The sequence below is a fragment of the Pseudophryne corroboree genome, chromosome 10, assembly GCF_028390025.1.
Source record: "Pseudophryne corroboree isolate aPseCor3 chromosome 10, aPseCor3.hap2, whole genome shotgun sequence".
Taxonomy (NCBI): domain Eukaryota; kingdom Metazoa; phylum Chordata; class Amphibia; order Anura; family Myobatrachidae; genus Pseudophryne; species Pseudophryne corroboree.
In genome coordinates, this window is record NC_086453.1 from 380,129,526 (window position 1) to 380,143,362 (window position 13,837).

Below are 13,837 nucleotides of genomic sequence, written 5' to 3' on the forward strand. Positions count from 1 at the left end.
AGGTGCCTTAACCAGAATAATTCCTGTATCATACTGCCAGCATGGCAGCGTGCAGGTTATCCTATATAGATAGCGGTTTTGGGATCGGCACTCAGAGTGGGGACTGTAGGAATACTTGCTGCGGTGCCCTCTGTGAACCTTTGGCAGATCCAATGTAATAGAGAGGAAATCAGCGGCACTCTGCAGTCGGAATTATGCTGTGTAGAAAATTTTATTCCAGTCCTACGGCGTTTCGGGGAACAAGCCCCGTCTTCAGGGACAAACAATGCACTAATACACTAACACATACAAAACATATATACCCAGCTAAACAGGTAATCATTAGCAGGATTCCTCTCACCTGTCTGGCGTCACTGCCGCCGCCGCGTCCATCCGCTCAGTGTGCTACAATGTAAATTTTGGCTCATTCAGTGTGCTACAAGGTGAATTTCGGCTCATTCAGTGTGCTACAATGTGAATTTCGGGTCATTCCGTGTGCTACAATGTAAATTTTGGCTCATTCAGTGTGCTACAAGGTGAATTTCGGCTCATACCGTGTGCTATAATGTGAATTTTGGCTCGTACCGTGTGCTATAAGGTGAAAGGGGCACCAGTACTAGATAGTATAAGGTGTTCTACTACACTGGACATGCCCCCTTTTGGTTGACCATGCCCCTTTTTGGGGTGACCACGCCCAAAAAGGGGCGCGCATAATTGCATCCTTGACTCTTGCATAGCCCCACTTCTAAATTTCCATTTCGAACACTGTGTATGTGTATGTGTGTGTGTGTGTGTGTGTGTGTATGTGTGTGTGTGTGTGTCTCCCTAGCCAATTACCTCACCGCACGTCACTGGCTGCAAACGCATAGTCGCCGCCCACAGGGGAGTGTATTTTTGCTTTGCAAGAGTGCGATCACCTGTGCAGCCGAGCTCTGCAAAAACATTTTGTGCAGTTTCTGAGTAGCTCAGAACTTACTCAGCCCTTGCGATCACTTCAGTCTTTTTGGTCCCGGAATTGACGTCAGACGCCCGCCCTGCAAATGCCTGGACACGCCTGCGTTTTTCCAAACACTCCCAGAAAACGGTCAGTTGCCACCCACAAACGCCTTCTTCCTGTCAGTCACCTTGCTATCGGCTGTGCGAATGGATTCTTCATTAAAGCCATCGCTCAGCAACAATCCGCTTTGTGCCTGTACGACGCATATGCGCATTGCGGTGCATACGCATGTGCAGTAGTGACCTGACCGCTGCGCTGCGAAAAACGGCTGCGAGCGATCAACTCGGAATGACCCCCTATGGTTCCTCGGAGTAGATTACTTACGCTCTGTAATTCTGTTGATTTTATGTTGTACGTCACCGCGGAAACCTTGATGCGCCTTATACATAAATGATAATACAAATAATATTCTGTTGTAAGAGCCTTCCAACTACACACTAAAACCTAGCACAGAGTCTCCCAAACTCCGCTATTATAGTCCAGGTTTCAAGGATGCTTGAGCACAGGTGACCTCATCGGTACCTCAATTTGATTTAATTATTATTATTATTTATTATTATTATTATCAGTTTCTTATATAGCGCAGCATATTCCGTTGCACTTTACAATTAGAGCAACAGTAATAGAACAAAACTGGGCAAAAACAGACAGACATAGAGGTAGGAGGGCCCTGCTCACAAGCTTACAATCTATAGGGAGATAGGCATTGATATACAAGGATAGATGTTACCTATTGCATAACGGTCCTCCAGATTGCTAGGTTCTTAATGGGTTGTATGATATGATCACCCCGCAATGCTGGAAGACAAGATATGTGCTGTTATGGGGACTGTACAGAGGGGATGTAACTGGATAGGGAAGCACTGAAGGTTATGTGGGTGGGTCTGGAATTTGGTAGGCTTGTCTGAAGAGGTGAGTTTTCAGGGAACATTTAAAGGTTTGAAGCATGGATATCCTTACCTAGCATATTCCAATAGATGAAATAAGCGGAACAACGCTGCTACAGCCTGTACAAATACCTTACAATACACAGTGCAAAACTAGAGATTTTAATGGTCACATATGCATGATATTCCGGTAATCATTTTTTTTTTTTTTCCAATGAATGTTTATTGATTAAAGGTAAGAACATATTACAGCTAGTAATAGAAGACAGCATATACAATTCAAATGTCAATAAATCCAATTGATACAAACAATGACTGTTTATGAACTTAACATGGCCTGCTGTTGGGGGACTCCCCGGCTAGGGCCTTATCTGAAATTCAAAGTCGCTTCAGGCCATTCTAGATGCTAGCTGCCTCAATAAAGCATATCCATTTTTTTTTAAAACAGTTCTAGAAAACATTACAGAAGAGTACAAAGTGGAAAGGAAGAAGAGAAAAAGGAAAAAAGAAATAGGGAGGGGTTAGAGAGTCTGAGAAGAGGGGGGAAGGGGGGTGGGGAGGACACAGCGAATCTTCCGTGTCTAGTCTGGTCGGGGGTCTAAGGTGTACGTTTCTAGCTTCAGTCGTTCCCAAGAGGACAGCGGGGGAGCCCGGGTAGGGGATCAAGGTAAATGGTCTAGGTCTCTACAGCAATGTCGAGTAAGCTTGTGAGGCCTTAAATTCGAGCCAAGGGGACTAAGTAGTCGTGAATCCTTGGTTCGTCTCCGGTGTCACCCGCAATTCCTCCATAGTCATATACCAATCTACTCTGGCGATCCACTCCCTCACGGTAGGAGGAGTAGTCGATCGCCAGTGAACCGGAATGACCGATTTGGCTGCGCTATTGAGAAATTTTAATAGAGATTTTTTATATGTTGACAGGGGCCATGAAGTACAGTTGAGAAGCCAGAAAGTAGGCTCCGAAGGAACCCCTGGATCCACTAACAATTTCGAAATTGCTATAACCTTATCCCAAAAGGGACGAAGCTCGGGGCAGCTCCACCAGATATGCATCGGGGAGCCCGGATGATTGATACATCTCCAACACGCATCTGTTACATTGGGAAACATTTTAGCTAATGTTTGGGGACACCTATACCAGCGAGACAGGACTTTAAAATGCGTCTCAAGGACCGAGTAACTAGAGGAGCTGGCAAAGGTGGCCTGAAAGCTCCTTCCCCAGTCCTCCTCCGACAAGTCTATCTGCACGTCATGGCCCCAGTCTCTAGCATATTTGGGTAGATCTGGGAATTTATTCTCAATCAGTATTCTATAGCACCTTGAGAGGAAGTGTGGTGGGCGAGAAGGCTCCAGGCAGAGGCTCTCAAAAGCTGTTAATGATCTACTCAGGCTCGAGCGTATAGCGCTCCCCATGGCAAAATGTTTTAATTGGAGATATTTCCAGATCTCTGAAGGCGATAGGTTCCACTTAGATTGCAGTAAGGGGAAAGGGATCATCTCTCCACGCTCCACCAGCCCGCTGACACGTGTCACCCCCGCCCTTTTCCAAGAGTCGAATCCCGTGCCTGAGGCAGCCGGTGGGAAATCTGGGTTGTTGAACAGTGGGGTCAGAGGGGAGTATTTAGAAGATATGTGTGGTAGTACCCTAAGTCTGCCCCAGCGTGTAAGTGTAGGGCCAATAGTAGGGTGATCTACACGTGGCAGCCTTGAGCGCCAGGGGTAGTATGCAATGGGGGCAGGCATCACCGTTCCCTCGATATGAACCCACTGTTTTATGTCATGTGGGCGCGACCATTCCATAATTCGGTGGAGAATAATGGCCTCATAGTACAGAGTAAAGTGCGGTAGCTGAAGACCCCCCTTGTGTTTAGGGCGAAAAAGGATGTCGTGCTGGAAACGAGGTCGTTTATCCCCCCAGACGAAGTCCCTCACTGAATTATGTAAGTCTCTGAACCATGCTTTGGGAATGGATATCGGGAGCGCCTGGAGGAGATAAAGGACCCTCGGCAGAACATTCATTTTGATGACACTAAGCCTCCCCAACCAGGACAGTCTTTTGTTGCCCCAGTCCCGGAACTCAGAACGGAGTGAGGTCAGTAGTTTTTTGAAATTTTCGTCAAAAAGGCGTGATAAGTCTTTATGGAGTGTGATCCCCAAGTATTTGAAGCTAGAGGGATGCCAGTGGAAGGGGAAGGATTGTTTAAGGTTATCAAGAGCTTGGGATGCCAGTGACACATTCACTGCCACTGACTTGGAGAGGTTAATCTTGAAGTTTGACATGGCACCGTCCCTATCAAGCTTGGTCATCAGGTTGGGGACAGACACCACCGGGTTTGACAGGATAGCTAACAAGTCATCTGCGAACAGTGCGAGTTTGAATTCTCTACCCCCAGCCGTGAGTCCCGAGATGTTCGGATTTAATCTAATGGCTCCCGCCAAGGCCTCCATACAGAGGACAAAAATTAGTGGCGAGAGGGGACATCCTTGTCTAGTGCCATTTCTTATCGGAACCGGGCGGGACAAATCTCCATTAATTTTAATCCTTGCAGAGGGGGAGTTATAAAGTGCTAAAATGCGCCCCAAACTGATCGGTCCCAACCCCAGGTGACGCAGGACCCCCTCCATGAACATCCAATCTACTCTGTCAAAAGCCTTCTCGGCATCGGTAGAAAGCACCACCATCGGTTCACGTTTGCTCGAGGCCAAGTGTATCAAATCAATGATCTTGGTGGTGTTATCGCGCGCCTCTCTTCCGGGTATGAAACCCACCTGATCCGAATGCACAATATTGGGGAGTAGCAGCTTCAATCTGTTTGCTATAAGTTTAGCAAACAGCTTGACGTCTGTGTTGAGGAGGGATATGGGTCGGTAACTAGCGCATTGAGCCGGGTCTTTCCCATCCTTTGGTATAACCGTAATGAATGCCTCTAATGATTGAGGGGAGAAACCCCGGTCGTCAGAGATCTCATTGAATGCCAGTAGCATTTTGGGCAGGAGAGCGCTCTTAAAGAGCTTGTAATAAGAAACTGTATAGCCATCTGGGCCTGGGCTCTTTCCGGAAGGAGCTTCCTTAAGGGCTTGTTCCAATTCCGGGAGGGAAAAGGGGGAGTCTAGCCATGCACTCTCATCCGCTGATATTTTAGGGAGTCCTGCGTCGCCAAGGTAACCCTCCACCAGGTCTCGAGTTGTCGACAGGGATGTCGGGGTTCCTAGTGTCCGAAGATTATATAATTTGGAGTAGTAAGCGTGGAAGGTTTCGGCGATGTCCTTTGTAAGGGTGCGGCGGGTCCCCGCTGCATCCTGTACCGACTGTATAAATAGCGTGGCCCTCTGCGCGCGGAGCGCCCTAGCCAATAGTTTCCCCGGTCTGTTGCCCCATTGATAGAAGCGGTTTCTACAGAGCCTGTAGTCCCTCTTAATGTCTGCGAACAACAATCTGTTGAGAGCAGATCTCGTCTCAGTCAGGGCGGTCAGTACCGATGGGGAGGGGTTCGGTTTGTGTGATGTCTCTAAGTCCTTAAGTCGCTGGAGTAAGGTAGTCTTTTCCCCGAGTCTCTCTTTTTTCAGCATGGAGCCTAGCTGTATGAGCTTTCCTCGTAGAACACACTTGTGGGCCTCCCACACCGTGACCCGGGAGACATCTGGCGTCTCATTATCTAGAAAATAGTTCTCCAAAGTCTCAAGCAGCTGGGGTTGGAACCTCGTATCCATTAGAAGTTGTTCATTCAACCGCCAGGTACATTGCTTGGAGTGTGGATGGGATGTCTCCAGGGTCAGGTAGACAGGAGCGTGGTCCGACCAAGTGATTAGTCCAATAGCTGTTTCCCTAACTAAATGTAGGAATCTGTGAGGTAGGAGGAAATAGTATAGTCTGGAGTAAATGTCATGGGGTCTGGAGTAGAACGTATAGTCCCTATCCCCGGGCTGTTGAAGCCGCCCGGTGTCGATCAGCTGGTGGTCGTGGAGAGACCGCCGCACCCCACGGTGCGATGCTAGGGAGGGCCTTGCCGGCGCCCCAGAGATGTCCACCTCTGGTTGGAGGGTCCAATTAAGATCGCCTCCAATAACTGGAATACCCGCTATCAAGGGGGCTACGCGATTAAGAGCCTTCGCCAAGAAACTGGGTTGTGATTGGTTGGGAGCGTATAGGTTAATAAATGTATACGGCTGATCGAACAGTGTACATTTCACTAGGAGTATCCTGCCCTCCCCCAAGGATTCGGACGTTATATCTCGGAAAGGCAAACGTTTAGATAGCAAAATAGCTACTCCTAGAGATTTACCCTTGCTGTTGTTGTTGTAGAAAGAATGTGGGTAGTTACGGTCTCTGAGACCCGGGGCCACTCCCACTTTGAAGTGGGTTTCCTGTAAAAACGCCACATCAGCTCTGAATGCAAAGAGGTCCCTAAGCAGCCTCGAGCGTTTCTCCGGGACATTGAAGCCCTTCACGTTAAGGGAAACCAGTTTTATATGTGTCAGTTTAGGGTCTACCGCCATCGTCCGGAAACATATATGGAATGCTTAGTCCGACCCAGAAGACACGACATCTCGCACAGCAAAGAGATACTCTGTAGGGGGAGGGGGGGAGGAGAGGGGGAAAAAGAAACAGAAACAAAGAGAACATAAAGAAGGTAGGTCGATAGACCTAACATATGCAGATATCAGCTGAAAAAATAAACTGAATAAATGGCAACTCTACCGCCTCCTGGGAGCTCGGACGCGCTATTCGCGTCGGAGACCAAGAATACTCGGGCGGTGCAGGGGCAAACTGGGGGGTCAGTGCTAGCCCCAACCCCAACAGGGAATATAACATCACAATCAATAATATATCTGAACAGTTTGATCACACAACTAAGAAGAACAACCACTGAAAATAGATGGAATTTAACCAGGAACAGGTTTCTCCGACCCGTACAGGTCTGGTGGGCATTCGTTAAGTCGAGTACGATCTCGATGCCCAGACCACCTCCCAACTGGGAGAGTGTGCCGCACGGCATGGAGATCCCCCGAGTCGGCAATAATTCTTTTAAGCTAAAGAAGGACCACCCGAAATTGTTCCAGTGAAAGTCCCGAAGCAGGCTGCGATCTTCATCTCTTCGCCGTTTGCGTGGAGGAACGCAGCTCTCTAGGGGGTCTCGGATTGCGGTGGACAAGGTGCCAGTCGTTGTCAGGGTGGGTGAGTTCAGGTGGGGCGCCGTCGGTCAGGGGCTCCTGCCATTCTGGGAGAGAGACCTGTGGTATTCCCAGCGCTTGGCAGAAAAGGGGCAAGTCGGAGGGGTCTTTAAAGATATATAGTGTCCCATTGTGCGAGGTCTGAAGGCCAAAAGGGAAGCTCCATCTATATTTAATGCCCAGCTTTCGAAGTTCTGCAGTGAGCGGGTGTAAGGCTCTGCGCTTCTGAAGGGTCGTCCACGATAGGTCCTGGAAAATCTGGAGTTTATGAGAGGCAGTCTCTATCACATCCATGCGGCGGGTTTTGCGAAGGATCTCCTCTTTTTCCGTGTAGTAATGAAGGCGACAAATAATGTCGCGAGGGCGATCAGACGGTGCGCCCCTGGGTCTCAAAGCTCGGTGGGCCCTGTCGAATTCGATTATGGAAGCGGGATCACGGCCCAAAATTTCATTGAAAACAGTCGTGAGGAAGTCAGTGAGGCAGGCAGTGGTAATATCCTCCGAAACTCCCCTGACCCTCAGGTTATTTCTCCTTCCGCGGTTATCCAAATCTTCTACACGGTCTTGGAGCTGTTGAAGGCAGGACGCCTGTTTGATAACGGTGGCCCTGAGGGCGTTATGTGCAGCTGCTGTGTCTGAGGAGAAGCCCTCCAGCGTAGACAGGCGGGAGCCGATGTGCGTTATTTCTACCTGAACCGCAGCGATCTCTGAGCGTACCGTTTCCCGGACTCTCCCTTCCAAGTGCTCAAAGTCCTGCTTAGTTGGCAGGGCCTGCAGCAGGGTCAGAATCTGGGCGAGACTTCCCGGGTCCGTCGTGGCGTGTGGGGCTGCCGTCTGTGATCCCACTTGGGAAGCCGAGTCCGAGACAGGCGAGAAACGTGGGGTCGAGGGTAGGGAGGCATCCACCGTAGGGGCGGAGCCCTGGGGGAGAAAAAATTGCCGCATGTCCACCGAGGTCGGGGTATCCATTGCACGCGTCGAGGTGAGTGTATGTGACTTCCTTCCTCTCCCTTGCGATCCTTTCTTTCCTCTCACCATGGGGCACCTTGGGTACGTCAGTAGAACATCTGAAGTAACGTTGTGTGATTAGAACATCCTCCCGTCGGGGTCAGCACCAGCACGCCACCCCAGAGTCTAGGTGGCTAGCCGGCCATCAGTATAGGAGTAAACTTGCAAAAAAGAAATAGACCGGCCGCAGGGCCATGGGTTGAGAGATAATTCCGGGTCCTCTACGGCAAAGCGATGGCAGCTGAGTGACACAGTGGGGACCGGGCGCAGAAATGGCACGGATGACTGCAAGTATGCCCTCCACGTTTCAGGTGACTAATCACAGGGACCCGAGGGGACAGGGAGCATGCGTGTGGAGTGTGAGCAATGAGCTGGCTAGAACAGGGGTGACAGGAGCCTGAGAATCACTATGTGCTGTCTCTGCTATGGGTTGCAGTGGTGGTGCCAGTCCCAAGATGGCCGCCGGCTGGTCTCTAAAGCTGCAGCAGCCCACGGTCTCTTCCTCTGTCCCCGATTGCAGAGGCCAGGTCAGTGGGGGTATTGGGAGTTGGATCCTGGGTTATCAGCCCCACAGGAAAGCCCCTTCAGCAGCCGCTACGGCCGAGTGTTCAGCGGCGCCAACCGCAAGATGGCCGCCGCCACCGCCCGCCGCGGCCCTTACCTCGGGCGTCCTCGGCGGTCCGCAGTCCCCAGCTGGAGTCTCCGTGCGCCTGGCAGAGCGTCTAGCGGTGGAGCGTGGTTTCAGAACGGGGGAGTAATTCCGCTGAGCGGGGCTGGGCGTTCCGGATCCGGCAAGATGTTCCCTCCGGCGGCTCACACTCAAAATCGAGGTCCCGGCCTCAGCACCAGGGGTAGGCCGCAATCCGCAGGGGGCAACACAGGGCCCCCCCGACTCCGCAGCACTCACCCCCCAGCACCAGGTCGATCAGCAGGCCCAGGTAGGCACAGTACAGCCGGTTGGCACTTAAATTCGTGGGCCCAGGCACTTTAATAAGGACGTCCAAGCTGGAGCTCCTTGTACTCCCAGCTTTCCCTGATGCTGGCCCAGCCACGCCCCCCCCCCCCCCCCCCCCCGGTAATCATTTTTATATTAAAATTACTTAAACCAAAACAAGGAGGTCCAGAATTCAATCATTCATTCACTTTTAAGGCAACACAAGAAGTACTCTGAAAGGGTGTAATTGTCTCTTCAGATTTAGAATCTAAGCCAAGAGTCCACCCGTATCTCCTACTGCTCTTGCAGACCGTTACACAGAAGAAGAAGGAAGCTAATGGGATAAAGACTGACACTTAAGTATCTATTTTGATAAAGACTTTGGGACGGGAGAATATTTTGATAGCCTCCTCAATCTCAGAAAGTTTCTTCTCCAGTTCTGTGCGTCGGTTCTGGATGCTGAGAGTGTCGGCACGGATCGGTAGCATCAATAAGTCCTTAATGAGCTGCGACTGCGTCTGTTTGATCTTATTAAGCGTGTCCTGTCTTTCACGTTCCGGCATTAGAGTGTGTCCAGGGGGCATGGATGGGTCAGGGGTCTGCTTCTTGAGCTCTGCTCTTTCTTTCATCCATTTGTCCTTTAGATCCAGGAGGTACTGGGGGTACTTGTCCCTTCTGCTTCGAATCGTAATCTTTCTGCTGCCGTTTCTTCTCTTCCAGGAGGTCATTCAGGGTTTCCATGGAACAGGAGCGTCGGATTTGGACCTTCTTAGCGTTTCTTGCATTGTGTGCTACAAAGTCAATACTTGAACCTTGAATCTCCATGGTGTCCCGGGCAGTGGCAGGCCGGCTGGGCACTGGTGACATAGACCTCTTGGGTGGCACGCAGGAACCGCACTTAGAATGTGACTTGAGGAAGGCTGCCTGCACGGTGTTGGGAAGGGTGGGTGGCTCTTGGAGTTTGATTTTGACCCTGGACTCCACATGTTCATATTTAGGGGATTTCCATAGAGCTTTCACCGGTTTAGAAGCCTCCCGTGCCTTGTCCACCTCCTTATCTCTGCACAGTTTCTGGATTTCCCTCATACGGTGCACATTTTCCTTTCCGAAGTCCTTGCTCTTTCTTGGAGGAGGGGACTCTGTGTGGAGAGAAATCCCCTCCAGTGTCAGGAGGACACCCACAGTGCCCCTCTGCAAAATGTCCTGGGCGTTGGGGTGGATTCTGGGGGCAGGCTGGGCAGGTCGTGATGTGTAACAAGTTGGATATAACGTGGGGTCTGGTGCCAGAGGGCCAGACAAAAAATCCAGCTTCAGATCAGTGCCCTCCAACCTCCCACGGGCTGATGCCGGACGCCTGTAGTAGTCTGGAAAGAGGGTGGGGTCGGGGGGAATTGGCCCACTTATGCTGCATTCAGACTGCAAATGCCGGATCCTACCCGGTAAGACAAACGTGTACTTACCGGGTGGGATCCGGCATTTGCACTCCGCTGCTGGCTTTCCGACCCGGCAATATACCGGGTCGGTTGCCATAACAACGGAGCGCGCAGCAGGGGCGGGGGTGGAGGCGGCGTCGGGAGATGAGCTCATCTCCAGCGCCGCCTCTCCCTATCTTGTGAATGGGAACCGGGTCGCATCGACGCGGCTCCCATTCACACCGCACCTGACCCGGTAATCAACCCGGGTAAAACCCTTCTTTTTTACCGGGTTGATTTACCGGGTCAGGCGACCCGCTAAATCGGCCAGTGTGCTTTCACATCGCACACTGACCCGGTTCGACACGGCAATATGCCGTGTCGAACCGGGTTATTTGTGCGATGTGAAAGGGGTTTTATTTTGGATGCCCCTTCGCACATGTTAGCAGTGTTCAGCACCTCAGCAGTGAGGGGTCCCTTCCTGTTAGTGATGTGCGACGCCTCACTGTGCGCAGCACTCCGCCACAGCTTGCAGGTCACCAACTCTGAAAAGGGTAAAGAAGCAGCTGTGAGTTCCACCACAAGCTCAGTTATCATGGGCCTGCTCTCGCACTATGCTGCCATACTACCGCACTGGGTCATCACAAATAGCTTAGTTTCACTTTTGTTCTTTATGGCGTTTGACAATTGTATACACGTCAGGATGTATATGTATGTTCAGGCATTTTATAGCGTATCTGCTACTTTCCTGTAAACTATACAATGCATGGACAGGGAATAAAGACCTCACAGAGGCCACGGACTTGGAAAGCTGGTAATAACCAAGCAATAAGCATTAATCACACGCCTGAGGCCTGTGCTTAGATATAGATATTGGTCCAGTAGCCTATCATTAATCACACATTTACGGATAGCATGGTGTATGGAAAAATAGTGTCATGTAACTACTAAGATTACAATGACATACGTAATGGGGTGATAGATAGATAGATAGATAGATAGATAGATAGATAGATAGATAGATAGATAGATAGATAGATAGATAGATAGATAGATGTGTTACTGCTGATACTAATGTAACTATGAGGGTACATTCATTAACCCATCAGGTTGTCAGAGCCAATCAGCAGTGGCTGTAACTGATACAATGTAAGCAATAATACACTGCTCAAAAAAATAAAGGGCACACTAAAATAACACATCCTAGATCTGAATGAATTAAATATTCTTATTAAATACTTTGTTCTTTACATTGCTGACTGTGCTAACAACAAAATCACACAAAAAATAAGATTTTACTTACCGATAAATCTATTTCTCGGAGTCCGTAGTGGATGCTGGGGTTCCTGAAAGGACCATGGGGAATAGCGGCTCCGCAGGAGACAGGGCACAAAAAGTAAAGCTTTTCCAGATCAGGTGGTGTGCACTGGCTCCTCCCCCTATGACCCTCCTCCAGACTCCAGTTAGGTACTGTGCCCGGACGAGCGTACACAATAAAGGAGGATTTTGAATCCCGGGTAAGACTCATACCAGCCACACCAATCACACCGTACAACTTGTGATCTAAACCCAGTTAACAGTATGATAACAGCGGAGCCTCTGAAAGATGGCTTCCTTCAACAATAACCCGAATTAGTTAACAATAACTATGTACAATTATTGCAGATAATCCGCACTTGGGATGGGCGCCCAGCATCCACTACGGACTCCGAGAAATAGATTTATCGGTAAGTAAAATCTTATTTTCTCTATCGTCCTAGTGGATGCTGGGGTTCCTGAAAGGACCATGGGGATTATACCAAAGCTCCCAAACGGGCGGGAGAGTGCGGATGACTCTGCAGCACCGAATGAGAGAACTCCAGGTCCTCCTTAGCCAGAGTATCAAATTTGTAAAATTTTACAAACGTGTTCTCCCCTGACCACGTAGCTGCTCGGCAAAGTTGTAATGCCGAGACCCCTCGGGCAGCCGCCCAAGATGAGCCCACCTTCCTTGTGGAGTGGGCCTTTACAGATTTAGGCTGTGGCAGGCCTGCCACAGAATGTGCAAGTTGGATTGTGCTACAGATCCAACGAGCAATCGTCTGCTTAGACGCAGGAGCACCCATCTTGTTGGGTGCATACAATATAAACAACGAGTCAGATTTTCTGACTCCAGCTGTCCTTGCAATATATATTTTTAATGCTCTGACAACGTCCAGTAACTTGGAGTCCTCCAAGTCACTTGTAGCCGCAGGCACTACAATAGGCTGGTTCAGATGAAATGCTGACACCACCTTAGGGAGAAAATGCGGACGAGTCCGCAGTTCTGCCCTGTCCGAATGGAAAATCAGATATGGGCTTTTGTAAGATAAAGCTGCCAGTTCTGACACTCTCCTGGCCGAAGCCAGGGCTAGAAGCATGGTCACTTTCCATGTGAGATATTTCAAATCCACCTTCTTTAGTGGTTCAAACCAATGAGATTTTAGAAAGTCCAAAACCACATTGAGATCCCACGGTGCCACTGGAGGCACCACAGGAGGCTGTATATGTAGCACTCCCTTAACAAAGGTCTGGACTTCAGGGACTGAAGCCAATTCTTTTTGAAAGAAAATCGACAGGGCCGAAATTTGAACCTTAATAGATCCCAATTTGAGACCCATAGACAATCCTGATTGCAGGAAATGTAGGAATCGACCCAGTTGAAATTCCTCCGTCGGAGCACTCCGATCTTCGCACCACGCAACATATTTTCGCCAACTTCGGTGATAATGTTGCACGGTTACTTCCTTCCTTGCTTTAATCAAAGTAGGAATGACTTCTTCCGGCATGCCTTTTTCCTTTAGGATCCGGCGTTCAACCGCCATGCCGTCAAACGCAGCCGCGGTAAGTCTTGAAACAGACAGGGACCCTGCTGAAGCAAGTCCCTCCTTAGAGGTAGAGGCCACGGATCTTCCGTGATCATCTCTTGAAGTTCCGGGTACCAAGTCCTTCTTGGCCAATCCGGAACCACTAGTATCGTCCTTACGCCTCTTTGCCGTATAATTCTCAATACTTTTGGTATGAGAGGCAGAGGAGGAAACACATACACCGACTGGTACACCCAAGGCGTTACCAGCGCGTCCACAGCTATTGCCTGCGGATCTCTTGACCTGGCGCAATACCTGTCCAGTTTTTTGTTGAGGCGAGACGCCATCATGTCCACCATTGGTCTTTCCCAACGGGTTACCAGCAAGTGGAAGACTTCTGGATGAAGTCCCCACTCTCCCGGGTGAAGATCGTGTCTGCTGAGGAAGTCTGCTTCCCAGTTGTCCACTCCCGGGATGAACACAGCTGACAGTGCTATCACATGATTCTCTGCCCAGCGAAGAATCCTTGCAGCTTCTGCCATTGCACTCCTGCTTCTTGTGCCGCCCTGTCTGTTCACATTGGCGACTGCCGTGATGTTGTCCGACTGGATCAACACCGGTTT

General features: G+C 49.9%; 1 pseudogene; it reads right to left on the bottom strand.

Moving 5' to 3' along the window:
- Positions 1-9,333: 9,333 nt before the first annotated feature.
- Positions 9,334-10,830, bottom strand: LOC134965695 (enkurin domain-containing protein 1-like; annotated as a pseudogene).
- Positions 10,831-13,837: the final 3,007 nt, after the last annotated feature.